Source organism: Xenopus laevis, chromosome 2S (assembly GCF_017654675.1).
Source record: "Xenopus laevis strain J_2021 chromosome 2S, Xenopus_laevis_v10.1, whole genome shotgun sequence".
NCBI classification, from domain to species: domain Eukaryota; kingdom Metazoa; phylum Chordata; class Amphibia; order Anura; family Pipidae; genus Xenopus; species Xenopus laevis.
The window spans coordinates 105,513,764-105,529,800 of record NC_054374.1 but is presented as its reverse complement, the minus strand read 5'-3'; positions in this window follow the sequence as shown (position 1 = coordinate 105,529,800).

Sequence of the window (16,037 nt, the reverse complement as noted above, 5' to 3'; positions counted from 1 at the left end):
GGGGCCCACCCAAAAACTTTGGTGGAAGACACAAAATAGATTGCGCTAAATATGCGAGAGTCAAATGATTCCAGTGCTTTGTTGATATATCTGAACTGAATTAGAATGCTGCAACCCAGTACTGTTAGGAGAGTACTGTTAAGAGGTAATGCTCTCTTGAGTTGGTAGGATAACTTGCTAAGTCCTCCTGAGCCACCAGTCCAATACCTTCAGTGCAGGGCACAGTAAAGGCTCCCAGTAGCGAACAGATACCGATATAAACCATTATGTTTCTATGCCATTGGATTGGAGCTATCCAGAATATCAGAAGAAAAAGCATCAGAAGTACAATACAGAGGTAGCTCATAAATACTGAAAGAGAGAATGAGAGAATGTTACTACATGGCAGCACAGAAACCAGTGCAATTAGCATCATAGTTTAATAATCAGCCTTGTAGCATCAGCTTATATTACAGGCCAACCTAATTTTCTGCTTGATAATTTGCTACGACCCCTAAGCTTAGCTTCTCAACAGCTGCCCAGAGCCCACTGAGCATGTGAGTGTCGCAGAAACTTTCCAAGATGGTGACCCCCTGTGACAAGTTTGAAGTCCTGGATCATTGCTGCTATTGAGAAGCTGAAACTTTAGGCTGGTGCAATAAGTTCAGTATATAATATATGCCATTTTTAGCTATATTCTTTTTTTGTTTTTAGTTCTCCTTTAAAGTTGCTGAAACCATTTTGCTGTGTTATAGATTGTATTATCTAAACATTTTACAGAGTTGGAAGGTATAAATATTTTTTTTGCATAATAGTATCACTAAAGGCAATAACAAAAAATTTATTCCATACTTACCGTAATTTTTGTTTCCTGGTTACTATGGGCAGCACTCACACCTCTGGGTTATTCCCCGCCCTCGCTCTCAATAGGACAGAAACAATTAAGTTAATTAACCATGATTATATCTACACCCCCTTACCCTCAATCAGTGTCTTGTAAGTCCGAGCTCTTAACCTTTGGGAGGGTTTGGTGTGAGTGCTGCCCATAGTAACCAGGAAACAAAAATTACGGTAAGTATGGAATACATTTTTTGTTTTCCCTGGTCACTATGGCAGCACTCACACCTCTGGGTCTGTACCCAAGCAATAAGACAGGGTGGGAAATAAAGACAAACTACACAACCTCTAGACAGGCAGTATTTATTTTGCAGTCTTTACTGCTTCCAACACTTTCTTGCCAACTAAAGCCTCACTTGAGGAAAACAAATTAACATGATAATGTCTCAAAAAAGTCTTCGCTGAAGACCAAGATGCAGATTTGCAAATCTGCTCCAATGTTGCTTCTGCCTGCAACGCCCAAGAAGCACTCAGCGCTCTAGTGGAGTGTGCCTTTATCCCTTTTGGAATCTGACACCCCGTCGATTGGTAAGCCATGTGAATGCATTTTACTATCCATCTGCTCAGTGTAACCACCGAAGCTGCCTGTCCCCTTCTGTTACCTTCAGGGACTACAAATAGTCTCTTAGTTTTTCTCCATCTCTTTGACCTCTTCAGATACTCTGATATGCACCTCACCAGATCCAGAGTGTTCCACACTCTTTCCTGTTCTGAAGTAGGCTCTGGAAAAAATGCAGGTAATATTGATTCCTGATTTATATGAAAAGTAGATACTACCTTAGGTAGATATTCCGGAACCGGCCTCAAAATCACCTGATGTGGCTGAATGACTGTAAATGGAGGTTCAGTTGAAAAGGCCTGCAAATCACTTACTCTTTTTGAGGACGTTATTGCTGTAAGAAAAAGAGTCTTTACCGTAAGATTGATATCCGATATCTCCTGTATGGGTTCAAAAGGCCTTCTAGTAAGAGCCTGCAACACTAACGGTAAATCCCATGTAGCAGAAAAGACCCTCTTTGGAGGCCTTAAATGCATAACTCCTGACATAAATTTTATTATGTTCTCCTCCTTAGCCCATTGCCTTCCTGTTAGTGCTGATATAGCGGAAACTTGTAACTTTAGTGTTCTGAGACTTAGTCCCTTCTCAAACCCTAATTGAAGAAATTCTAAGATCTGAGCAATCGTAACTTGTTCCACATTTACTTCTCTTGAGGAAAGCCAAAGTGAAAATATCTGCCAAACTCTGTTATAAGTTCTGTTTGTTGACAATTTTCTAGCTGACATCATAGTCTCCACTACTGAGTCTGGAAATCCTTCCCTACTCAATCTACTCCTTTCAATCTCCAAGCCCTCAGGCATAACCTTTGTGGACATGGATGTTTGACCGGTCCCTGCACCAATAAGTCTTCTCTCTGAGGAAGTTGAAGAGGTTCCTCTATCATCAGTGACCTCAATAATGGGTACCATGGCCTTCTCGGCCAGTCCGGAATGATGGCTATCACATCCGCCTTGTCCGTTCTGATCTTCCTCAGTATTCGAGGAATTAGAGGTATGGGAGGAAAGATGTATAGGAGACCTCTGCTCCAGGACTGATGGAAAGCATCCACTGCTACTGCTTGAGGACACCGGTACCTCGAGAAGAATTTGTCTACCTTCTGATTGGCTGGGCTGGCCATTAAATCTACCTTTGGCCTTCCCCATCTCCTCACGATCTGAGTAAATATCTCCGGATGTAGTCCCCACTCGTGTTTGTCTACTACTGAACGGCTGAGGAAATCCGCTACCACATTCATCTTCCCTGGTAGATGTAGAGCTGAAATCTCCTTCAAATTCTCTTCCGCCCAACACATGATGGGGTACAGCTCTGTCATGAGGCTGTGGCTCCGAGTACCTCCTTGTCTCCTTATATAAGCAACTGCCGCCACATTGTCCATCCTTATCATCAATGACGTTCCTCTTACTAAGCATTCGCACTTCTGAATTGCTTTCCACACAGCCCTCAACTCCAATATGTTTGCTGGCAGTATCTGTTCCTCCTCTGACCATCGACCTTGGAAATACACATTGTCTATGTGTGCTCCCCACCCAAAAGGGCTGGAATCTGTGGTCAGAACTTTCCAAGTGATTTCCGTCAACACTTGCCCTCTTGCCAAATTTTCTCTTCTTAACCACCACTTCATCTCTTTCATTACTTGAGCGTGAATCCATATTCTCTGATTCCAATCTTGAAATCTTGGATCCCATTGACTTAAAAACATCCTTTGTAGGGGCCTTACATGCCACCTCGCCCATTTCAGCATCGGAAATGTTGAGATTAAAAGGCCCAATGCACTGCTTATCTCTCTGGCTGAACACGACTTTCTTTTTATTAGATCTTTTAGTGTACGCTCTATCTTTTCCTTCTTTTCTTCTGGCAAGACTACAACCCCTTGCCTTGTACGAAACCTGGCACCGAGATACACTAGATCCTGCGTGGGAACTAGTTGACTTTTCTGCACATTGAAAACCCAACCATGATCCTGCAGAAAATGAATAACATAGTCTCTTTCTCGCAGTAGACTGTCGGGATCCTGTGATCTCATTAGAATATCGTCTAGATAATGAAATATGTGAATTCCCTTCCTTCTGATTTCCGCTATAAGAGACTGAAGGATCTTCGAAAAGACTCGAGGCGATGTTGCCAGTCCAAATGGGAGGCACACAAATTGGTAATGCCTGTCCTGATCTATCGCAAATCTTAGGAACCTGTGATGAGAAGCAGCTATCGGAATATGGAAATAGGCATCTTTCAAATCTAAAGATAGGAGCCAATCCCCTCTTCGGATCTCCTTTATGATCGAAAAAATTGACTCCATCTTGAATCTCTCCACCTTCAAGAATCCATTTATTGGTCTTAGATCCAACACTGGTCGAAAGTCTCCTGTCTTCTTGCGTAGCATGAATAGTGCTGAATAAATCCCTTGTCCTTGAAACTGCCGAGGAACTGGCTGGATAGCTCCGTCTTGCAACAACTGCTGCACATACCTGCTTAATATTTCCCTTTGTTCCCTCATCTTGGGAATCTTTGACATTATAAATTGATTGTGAATCGGAGTAGTACTGAACTCCAGGTAGTATCCCCGACTGATGGTCTGTAATACCCATTGATCTGTTATAGACCTTGCCCAAACTTCTGCAAAATGTATCAATCTTCTGGGTATCTTTGAAGTTTGGACTGCCAAACCTTCAAAATTTTCTAGATGCCTTTGGTTCCATCCCTCTACCTCTCTGATTTTTAAAGAGAGAGTATTGTCCTCCTCTCCAATAGGATGATTGTCCTCCTCCTCTAGATGGTTTCGTCTGCCTCTGTTCCATCTTAGTGTCCTTGTCTCGAAAGGAAGATCTCCCAAATCCAAAGCCTGATGATCTAAAAGGCTTCTTTTCTTGTGGCAAAAAGACACTCTTTCCGCCAGTAACCTTTTTAATTATCTCATCTAGTTTTGCCCCAAATAACATCTCACCTTCAAAGGGCAAATTACATAGATTCATCTTTGAAGCTTTGTCTGCACTCCAAGCTCTTAACCACAAAGCTCTTCTTGCCGCCACTGATAAGGCCATTGCCCTAGAGGAGGATCTGACCAGGTCCACTGAAGCCTCAGATATGAAATCAGTTGATAATTTCAATTCCGCTAGAGCTTCAATAATATCTCTTCTATCCACTCCTTCCTTTAAAGCTGTCTCCAAATTCTGTATCCACATCTGCATTGCTCTTGATACCGACGTCAAAGCTATAGCTGGTCTACAAGTAGCTCCTAAAGCCAAATATGTCTTCTTTAAAGATGCTTCCATCTTTCTATCCATGGGATTTAGAAAAGATATCACATCCTCTACAGGTAATAGGGTCTTTCTCGATAACCTTGAAACTGCCGCATCCACCTTAGGTGGTTTATCCCAGATTACTTCTTCCTCTGCCGAGAAAGGATAAAGCTTCTGGAGCTTTGGAGGGATAGGAAACTTTGTATCGGTCTTACTCCACTCCTTAACCACAATCTCCTTTATTACCTGATGCAAGGGAAAAGTTGATTTCTCTCTCTTCAAGAATTTAAAAGGGTTTGAGGATGATACTTGTTGTTCTGGTTTCTCTGGAAGCTCCAACTGTTCTCTCACTGCCCTTATTAACGGTTCCACTAACGTGAACTGAAAAGATGAACCTTCTATTTCCTCTATAACATCTTCCTCCTCAGAATCCACAGGTGATTGACATCCACTATGGGAATAACTTGTGGACGGCCCATGTGATGAATAAACCATCTCCTCTCTGACCTTTCTAGTGGCTAAGTTTACTCCTTCCGTTACGGCCTCTCTGATCCACTTCATCACTTCTGCTGTATCTGCAGCAGCGTCGCCTGCCAATCTTCTGGTGCATCTGTCACATAACTTTGAATGCTTAAGGGCTTGATTATCACATGCCACACATATCCTGTGCTTCTCTTTAGAGACCGCTTTCCTTGGGATTGGCACACTGAAAATAACATGTAATCCCAAAGTTAGAAAATATGCACTCTTTTAGAACCGACAAAACTTACCTAATAGTGGCTCACCTCCTATTATCATTGGCAGCATTTTCTGGGCTACTAGGCACATCACGTAGAGATGTCATCTCTAAGAACAAAGATATTCATTTACTACACAGTAACGCCAAATAAACACTGCCCAAACAAAGAACAGCATTACCTGAAAAAAATTCGCTCTCTCACAAAGCTGCAGTCTGAACCGAAGCTGTAAAGTTAGAATCCTTCTGCCTGAATTAGCGTTTTCGCCAAACACCCTCCGCCAGTGACGTCACCGGCTGCTTCTTATTAGCTGTGGAACGCAAATCCACCAATACGCCTAACTTCCTGCTTCGCGCACATGCGCACATGCGCACATGCGTCCTCAGTGGAACGCAAACTCCTGCGATGCGATCGCTTCCTGTTCCGCCCCTCACATGCGAACCTGCGCACATGAGTCCAAAGTGGAACGCAGGACGTTTAACCTGCGCCACGCTGTAACTACCGAAAGAAATCCTCCTTCAATACAGTGCCGCCCCAAAGACCTGGTCTTCAGACACAGGTATAAGAACCTCCTAATGAACCCCGGGCTGCCTAATAACGGGGTATCGGCTAGCCGGTCTCCTCTGGGAGGAAACACTCTGCATAGCCCAACCAGGAAGAGAGGCAAACTTCCCAGGATATGGTCCCAAATCTGGGTCCTCGTGAGCCACAAAAGAAAAATACAACCCACAAAAAGGGCTTCTCTAAAAAGCGAGGACAGAAAAAAGACACTGATTGAGGGTAAGGGGGTGTAGATATAATCATGGTTAATTAACTTAATTGTTTCTGTCCTATTGAGAGCGAGGGCGGGGAATAACCCAGAGGTGTGAGTGCTGCCATAGTGACCAGGGAAAAGATGTTTTTTCCCAACGCTCCTCTTCATGCCCATTGTTTTCAGACAAATGATCAGCTGGTTATGACAAACGCTGCAAACATGTAACCCTTGAACACTTCCTATTTAGTGGCAATGTGGGCATGGGACCTTAACAATAAATAGCATGTATTCAAGATGCAAAGATAAACGGTAACTGAAACTCTGAAAGAAAGGAAAAACAAAGCATTTATACTATATGAACAAACCAAACATGAACAGAGCAAACATGTACATAAAACAAAGCAAGCCAATAAAAACAATCTGAAAGAATGTTGTCTCCATCGTTACAGGCTGTTTTTACTAGCTTTACTGAATGTTTAATGTTTGTGCTTTAAAGTCTCTCTCAATAAATATTGCCTTTATTTAACTGCATCAGACAATGATACCACATTCTTGAAGTGGCAACGCTTTTGCAACAACCTGTTCCCCAATACAACTTTAGGCGCTTGCATTCACACCTTAAAGGGCCTGGAATGTTGGAATGGCAGCGCGGCACTCAGTTATTGGGCTGAAGTATATTCAGTATTGCCTGTTCACCCACTTGCTAAAATTCAGGACAGTGGCAGAATCCTTCAGCAAAGGTGTCAGGGAGTTGCTATCTAGTTTGCTGGCCTTTGTTCTATTAATAGGCTGCTGATGAGCTGCTGGGGGGAGAGGAGGGAAGGGGATGATATCACTCTTGCAGTACAGCAGTAAAGTGTGACTGAAGTTTATCAGAGCACACAGCACATAACCTAAGGGCACCTGGGATACTGACATGATCAATAAACAACATTTTATGGTATATGGTGTTAAGTTGCTTCTCACTAAAAAATGGTTACATTTTATTTTTTCTGGGCAGCTATGAACATTCACAGTGGTTTGGACATTCTCAAGGGGTGTTTTCTTTGTTTGGATGCGTGTCTTGGAAAACCCAATGAGGGGAAGAAGGAAGCACTTGGCAGCACTTACAAACTAATTATACTAATTTACAGGGGTGGAGCTGTAAATGGGGGTTGGTTTTATAAGGTGTGTTTCTAAGGGCTCTTACACACGGCCGTTCCGACCTGCGCTCCCCTGCGTTCCGTTTTTTGGCGTTCAGCCGCAGGGGAGCGCAGGAATAGACGCAAGTCATTATTTGAAATGGGGCTGTACTCACTCAGGCGCGTGTAGGCGCCGAACGCAGGTTCAGACGCAACATGCTGCATTTTTCCTGCGTTCGGCGCCTACACGCGCCTGAGTGAGTACAGCCCCATTTCAAATAATGATTCCTGCGCTCCCCTGCGGCTGAACGCCAAAAAACGGAACGCAGGGGAGCGCAGGTCGGAACGGCCGTGTGTAAGAGCCCTTATTTTGTATTTCACTTGATAAAGGATCCTTGGGGTCCGAAACATGTTGTGATGCAATAAAGAATGTTTTGCGGCAGAGACTGCGTTTGATGTGCTCCATCCATACCTTTGTTTATTGAATTTGCCTTTGGGCTTCCTGGTGTGGCCTGACTGGAGAGTGAGCACGACTGCACAGGTGAAGGTGTTTGAACAAACCCGCTGAAAGATACTGACATGATATCTAGCCCCATTCCAAATTTCAAAATTACATATAAATAAATACAGTGGTGTGAAAAACTATTTGCCCCCTTCCTGATTTCTTATTCTTTTGCATGTTTGTCACACTTAAATGTTTCTGCTCATCAAAAACCGTTAACTATTAGTCAAAGATAACATAATTGAACACAAAATGCAGTTTTTAAATGAAGGTTTACGTTATTAAGGGAGAAAAAAAACTCCAAATCTACATGGGCCTGTGTGAAAAAGTGATTGCCCCCCTTGTTAAAAAATAACTTAACTGTGGTTTATCACACCTGAGTTCAATTTCAAAGGTTATAAAGCCATTTCTAAAGCTTTGGGACTCCAGCGAACCACAGTGAGAGCCATTATCCACAAATGGCAAAAACATGGAACAGTGGTGAACCTTCCCAGGAGTGGCCGGCCGACCAAAATTACCCCAAGAGCGCAGAGAAAACTCATCCGAGAGGCCACAAAAGACCCCAGGACAACATCTAAAGAACTGCAGGCCTCACTTGACTCAATTAAGGTCAGTGTTCACGACTCCACCATAAGAAAGAGACTGGGCAAAAACGGCCTGCATGGCAGATTTCCAAGGCGCAAACCACTTTTAAGCAAAAAGAACATTAAGGCTCGTCTCAATTTTGCTAAAAAAACATCTCAATGATTGCCAAGACTTTTGGGAAAATACCTTGTGGACCGACGAGACAAAAGTTGAACTTTTTGGAAGGTGCGCGTCCCGTTACATCTGGCGTAAAAGTAACACAGCATTTCAGAAAAAGAACATCAAACCAACAGTAAAATATGGTGGTGGTAGTGTGATGGTCTGGGGTTGTTTTGCTGCTTCAGGACCTGGAAGACTTGCTGTGATAGATGGAACCATGAATTCTACTGTCTACCAAAAAATCCTGAAGGAGAATGTCCGGCCATCTGTTCGTCAACTCAAGCTGAAGCGATCTTGGGTGCTGCAGCAGGACAATGACCCAAAACACACCAGCAAATCCACCTCTGAATGGCTGAAGAAAAACAAAATGAAGACTTTGGAGTGGCCTAGTCAAAGTCCTGACCTGAATCCTATTGAGATGTTGTGGCATGACCTTAAAAAGGCGGTTCATGCTAGAAAACCCTCAAATAAAGCTGAATTACAACAATTCTGCAAAGTTGAGTGGGCCAAAATTCCTCCAGAGCGCTGTAAAAGACTCGTTGCAAGTTATCGCAAACGCTTGATTGCAGTTATTGCTGCTAAGGGTGGCCCAACCAGTTATTAGGTTCAGGGGGCAATTACTTTTTCACACAGGTTTGGATTTCTTTTCTCCCTAAATAATAAAAACCCTTATTTAAAAACTGCATTTTGTGTTTACTTGTGTTATCTTTGACTAATAGTTAAATGTGTTCAGAATGATCAGAAACATTTTGTGTGACAAACATGCAAAAGAATAAGAAATCAGGAAGGGGGCAAATAGTTTTTCACACCACTGTATGTTTGCTCATTTGAAAAACTGATTTCAGTGCATAATTCTGCTGGAGCAGCACTATTAACTGATATGTTTTGGGAGTTTTTCCACAACAGCATCCCTTTAAAATCAGGGTACTTAAAATTGAGGTTTCACTGTATTAGACCATGGAGTGTCCCTGGCGAATTACCTCAGCATGACTGCAGGTGGCAGCCATGGTGGATAGATTTAGAATTTTAAGGCACATTTTCAAAGTGCTTCATGGTTTTATTAAATTATACTCAGTCTGAACATCTCTATATTTGGCTTCAAAAAGACTAAATACACACATAAAGGGTTTGTTCACCTTTAAAATAACTTTTAAGATGTTACTTGACATTTCTAAGAAACTTTTATATTTGTCTTCAATTTTACTGTTATTGTTACTTTTTTACTTATTTTTCTTTACATGTCCTCTTCTATTCAGATTTCTGTCTTTTCATTCAAACAATTCCCTGGTTACTAAAGTAATTTGAACCCTAGAAAAAAATTCCAGACTTAAGAGTTGCTTAAAAAATTTAAATAATTGTCTTTGAATAATATTCTTTAAATCATAGAAAAAGTTAACTCAAAGGTAAACAACCCCCTCTGGCCACACGGGCAGATTCGGGAAGATTAGTCGCCAGGCGACAAATCTGCTCTTCATCGCGCTGACTAATCTCCCCGATCTGCCTTCCTCTGCCTTCCGCAGGCTAAAATGAAAATTGCCTTGCTTCGTTGTGCAGCGTCTGCATCCGACAGTTGTGTTGCGTCGGATCAACGCTGCGACTTCATCCGACATTTCTATCTCTTACCTTATTTCTGTTGCATGCAACTTGTCGCAGGCGTTTTGACGCAGCTTGTCGGATCGCGCCGAAAACGGCCATGTAGTCCTACCCTTATATATAACATGCCTTATGGAAACAGTAGTATTTCAACAGTGACATAAAATTTATTTGATTAACAGAAAATATGCAACATGTATCATAACAAAATTAAACAGGTGCATACATTTGGGCACCCCAACAGAGATATTCACAATACTTAGCTGAGCCTCATTTCCAAATGAAACAGCCTCTAGAAGCCTCCTATAGCCTTTGATGAGTGTCTGGATGGCAGTATTTTTGACCATTCGTCCATACAAAATCTCTCCAGTTCAGTTAAATTTGACGGCTGCCGAGCATTGACAACCTACTTCAAATCATCCCATAGATTTTCAATGATATTCAAGTCGGGGGACATTCCAGAATATTGTACTTCTCCCTCTGCATAAATGTCTTTGTAGCTTTCCAAGTGTTTTTAGGGTCATTGTCTTGTTGGAATATCCAACCCTTGCATAACTTCAACTTTGTGACTGATGCTTGAACATTATCCTGAAGAATTTGCCGATATTGGGTTGAATTCATCCGACCCTCGACTTTAACAAGTGCCCCAATTCCTCAACTAGCCACACAGTCCCACAGCATGATGGAACCTCCACCTAATTTGACAGTAGGTAGCAGGTGTTTTTCTTGGAATGCGGTGTTCTTCTTCTGCCAAGCAAACCGCTTTTTGTTATGACCAAATAACTACATTTTTGTCCCATCAGTCCAAAGCACTTTGTTCCAAATTGACTGTGGCTTGTCTAAATGAGCTTTTGCATACAACAAATGACTCTGTTTGTGGCGTGAGTGCAGAAAGGGCTTCTTTCTCATCACCCTGCCATACAGATGTTTTTTGTGCAAATTGCACTGAATTGAAGAACAGATACACCATCTGCAGCGAGATGTTCTTGCAGGTCTTTGGAGGTGATCTTTGGATTGTCTGTAACCATTCTCACAATCCTCCACATATGCCGCTCCTGTATTTTTCTTGGCCTGCCAGACCTGGGTTTTACAGCAACTGTGCCTGTGGCCTTCCATTTCCTGATTACATTCCTTACAGTTGAAACAGGCAGTTTAAACCTCTGAGATAGCTTTTTGTAGCCTTCCCCTAAACCATAATACTAAACAGTCTTTGTTTTCAGATCTTTTGAGAGTTGCTTTGAGGATCCCATGCTGTCACTCTTCAGAGGAGAGTCAAACAGAAGCACACCTTGCAATTGGCCACCTTAAATACCCTTTCTCATGATTGGACACACCTGCCTATGAAGTTTAAAGGACAAGGAAAGGCAAAAAAATAAAATCCCATTTTTACTTTCTTTAATGAAAAAGAAACCTATCTCCAATATACTTTAATTAAAAAACATGTACCGTTTTTATAAGAAACCATACTGTATGCAGTGAAATTCTCTCTTCATTTACTGCTGTGGACAGAAATTGTCAGACGGTCCCTAACTGCTGAGCAGGGAAACAATCATACTTATGAACAGCAGGGGGAGCCCCCGCCTTACTTACCAGCTGTGCAGAATTCAAGCAGCTTTGTTTATGACGATCCCTAAGCAGCCCAGACCACACTGAGCATGTGCAGGGTCAGGGTCAGGCAAAGATGTTTAACAAAGTTCAAGATGGTGACCCCCTGTGGCCAACTTTGAAAGCATAAATCATTTGTTTGATTAGGCTTGTGGTGCAGTAAGTTCATGCTTATGTTTAGTATACAAAATACAGCATTTCTAGCCATATTCTATTTTAGACTTTCCTTGTCCTTTAAGGCTTAACGAGCTAATCCAACCAATTTGGTGTTGCCAGTAATCAGTATTGAGCAGTTACATGCATTCAAATTAGCAAAATTACAAGGGTACCCAAATTTTTGCACAGCCAGTTTTTCACATTTGATTTAATTTCTTACAACCGAATACTGTTTCACTAAAAATCTTTGTTCAGAAAACATCCCAGTACTCAGATGTTCCTGGGAAATGAAAGACATACCACCATTATCTTTTTTGTTGAAAGTGGAGTAAATTATTATGGAAGCTGAAAGGGGTTCCCAAACTTTTTCATATGACTGTGGGCCCCTAGGCAATAACCTAGGGTACTCACACACTCTCTGTCATTGCTGTATAGCGCTGTTCAAAGCATTATCGGAGTCTGGCTTGTTAGTATCAAATAAATGGCTTTATTCAACTCTGATGAAGTGTCAGGTTTACTGACACGAAACGCGTTAGATGTGAATCCCCCTCCTCAGCTATGTTAAAGCGCTCAATAAAGCCATTTATTTGATACTAACAAGCCAGACTCCGATAATGCTTTGAACAGCGCTATACAGCGATGACAGAGAGTGTGTGAGTAGAAGCCGGCTGGAAGGAGCCGATTCATCGCGAGAGCAGCAGTTCAGCAGGAGCTGGCGTGCAAGGGCAGAGCTCCGCCATTAGTCACATCGTATTTCTTCGTTTGTAAAATAACCTAGGGTAGCCTATTCATTAATCCTCCAGTTTTAAAAAAATATTTGCACATGATCTTGATGAGTGTGGCACTCTGTCCTGCTATTATGATGATTTGGTAGAGTTAGCAGAAATACAGAGCTGTCAACTGGCCTTAAAGTTTTGGGAGTCTTCCAACTCTAGTGAAATTCCCCTGGTCGCTTACTGTCAGATGACTAGCCATCTGTGAACTAAGGCAAATGTCCATTTTGCCGCTGTCAGTGCAATGTAAATGGGCCACACGGGCCTCTCTGCACAGCCTGCTGTCCCCATACTGTAGATTTAATGAGGCTGCTGTTGCTGACAAACGCCACTAGATGTCGCTTATTTTGTCTAGTGACTGCAGCTTCTCTGCAGTTCTTCAAAGTAACCACTAGATTTTTTTTTCTTTGAAAGCCCTGACCACCAATGTTTTTTTTTAAATTTCATTTTTTTAAAAAAATGTTAATTTTTTTTTTAAAATTGTAAAAGAAAATTTGTGTGGGTGGGGAAGCTATTGGTCGCCAATGTCACACATGTATACAGGTATGGGACCTGTTATTCAGAATGCTCGAGACCTGAGGTTTTCCTGATAATGGATCTTTCCAAAATTTGGATCTTTATACTTTGTCTAATAGAAAATCATGTAAACATTAAGGGGCAGATGAATTTTCAAATGAAAAAAAAAATTTGAATTTCAAGCTATTTTTTGTGTACTTCGACTAAGGAATAGTCCAAATTCGATCCGAATTTGAAAAAAATTCAAAAATTCGAATATCGAAATTGATCAAATTCAACTTCGACCATTCGCCATCTAAAACCTGCCGAATTGCTGTTTTAGCCCATGGGGGACTTCTAGAACCTATTTGGAGTTAATTGCTTTCAAAGTTTTTTTTGGGGGGAAAAACTTCTAATCTAATTCGATCGAATGCGCTATTCCTTTGATTTGTACGATTTGAATATGGACCTATTTGATCGAAAACGGACCTATTCGACCAAAAAAAAAACTTCGACTTAATTTCGGTTGTCTTTTTGAATTTGAATTTCGAAGTTTTTTCAATTTGAAATTCAACCCTTGATAAATATGCCCCCTAATGTCCAATAACTGACAAAGGACACTGGGAATCGTATTTCAATGAAATATGACAAACTGCAGTGTAATGTTGCCCCAAATAAGCTGTTTTGCCACAGTTCCGACACCTCTAAGGACAGGCTTGTGTGAATATGCAAATCCCTCTAATTCTGTTTCTGAGTCATATATGTCCAAGAGGAATTACATTTTTGTTACAATGTATTACATCACTTATTAACCACTGTTTAACTAGAGTTGCAAGTACATGGTTGGAAAACCCTGAGGCCAAGGAACGCACTATGCTCCCTAGAGAGTTATCCGAAACCCCTGAAGGCTCTTAACTGCCTAATGGGTATTATTTCAGTAAGGGCTAATTGATGAAGCCTAATGGCAGATGGCTGGCAGCTGGTGCTCACACTACCTTTCCTGTGAGCTCTGAGGATGCCTTTCCTTTGTAGTACAAAAGTTGATCCATTCAATAAACTAGATAAGACAGCAACACTCAGTCCTAGAACAGGCACATCAGCTTCCACCTCCGTCCTGTCTGCCCATCCTCTGAACATTGTCACACCGCTGTCCCTTCCCTTCCCACCAATACAATCCGCTTCCTGTCTTTTTACATCTGCCCACACATACACACAGAAAGGACTTTGACTGATAAAGACTTTTTTGAAATGAAAACTTTAGTGGGTGTACCCTACCTATGGGACACGTTATCATGTTCAAAGTAACAAAACAATTATATTTGCCACTTGTATCTGTGCCACTTGTCACTTGCTACTTTGTATTCGTCAGTAAAATGCAAGCTAAGACCAGTATTAAGACTTTACTATTGGTGTCAATGCCAGTAGATTTAGATACTTGTTATACTACTAATCTTCCTAGTTACTCCCTTGATTTAGCCCAATTTCTGCTGTCTTTACAGCCAGCTTCTCCATATCCACACAGATCTTCCCTAATCCTACCCCATTTCCTTTATGTTCCCATCCACTTTATGTTACCGTGTCCATTTTACAAAATTTGGCAGGTTATTAAAGTTTGAACACATTTCTGTGGTTTTTATGTGTTTGGCTATTGAAGGTGAATTGCCCTTTAAGTTATGAGTCTAAGTTCTCCCAAGAGCCCTTCTTATCTTAAACGGTTACAAAAGTATTTATTCTGGGCTCTCCTCTAAAAGCCAATTAAGTTAGAAACTTTGTATCTTTTTTGGGAAAGTTGGGACACGTCAGTAACAAACCCGGAACTGCTGGTTGAGCAAAATCGGGACTGTCCTGTGAAAAACTGGATTCTTGGGAGGTATGTACTATGTTCAGTGTGAGGAAGAGGGCCCAGACTAGAGGTAAGTCGATGGAAGAGGAACATGCCTGGTGCCCCCTTCACCTTTGCACCCTAAGCATGTGCCTCTTCTGCTACCCCTGGTTCCATCAATGGGCATGTTTACTAACAACTGGAGATGCCCAATCAGCAATTAGATTTCAACAGTCAACATTGAAAACATTGAATCATTGAAGTCAACAAGAACATTGTTGGTGGAATTAGCTTCCACTTAAGATACTTCTCTGACAGCCAGAGAACACTAGAGGGTGCTGCTGTTCCAAATTCAAAACAGTTAATATCTTTGAAACAACAAACAAATGAACTCAATATTATATTCATTTGTTTCAGTGTGTCTAGCTCACCTTTAATTTTGTTCGGGGCTAGTCACTGACCCACTAGTAGTCAAACTGTTTGTTATACATCACAGGTCAATTCCCTTTACCATTAATTGGAAAATCCACCATGCAGAATCACTGATAGGACACAGGATAGTTTTTAATATCAGGGTCAGACTGGAGCATTGGGGGCCCACCGTGTAACAAACTTCTGGGGCCCCAACTTACGAATGTGCAAGTGCCCCCCCACCACATTGCTTTCTTTTGGGGGCCAGCAGTTCATGGAAGCTATATCCACTTTCCATTGGATTTGGTGCACTGAGCTGTGGCCTAATGAGTGGAAGAAATTAGGCCTAAATTGTTTCCCATTGTAGCCACCCTAGATCTATGGAAAGATGAGCCCTTTACTCCTGTGCTCCTTGCTACATTTATTCTCTTTCCTCCACTCCTCTCTGAGCCACTGTCTTTTTACACCATCCATACCCACTGTCATGTCATCTTAAACTTATCTTGCTGCTTCTTACCTATGGAATTTCATCCCTAAATGTCCACATTTTTCAGCACTAGAACATTATTAAATCTAGTCCTGGAATTTGAGGGACAAAGTCCAAAGCTTGTGCAATTTTCAGAATCCTGAAGAAAGAATGACAACGTTTTTAT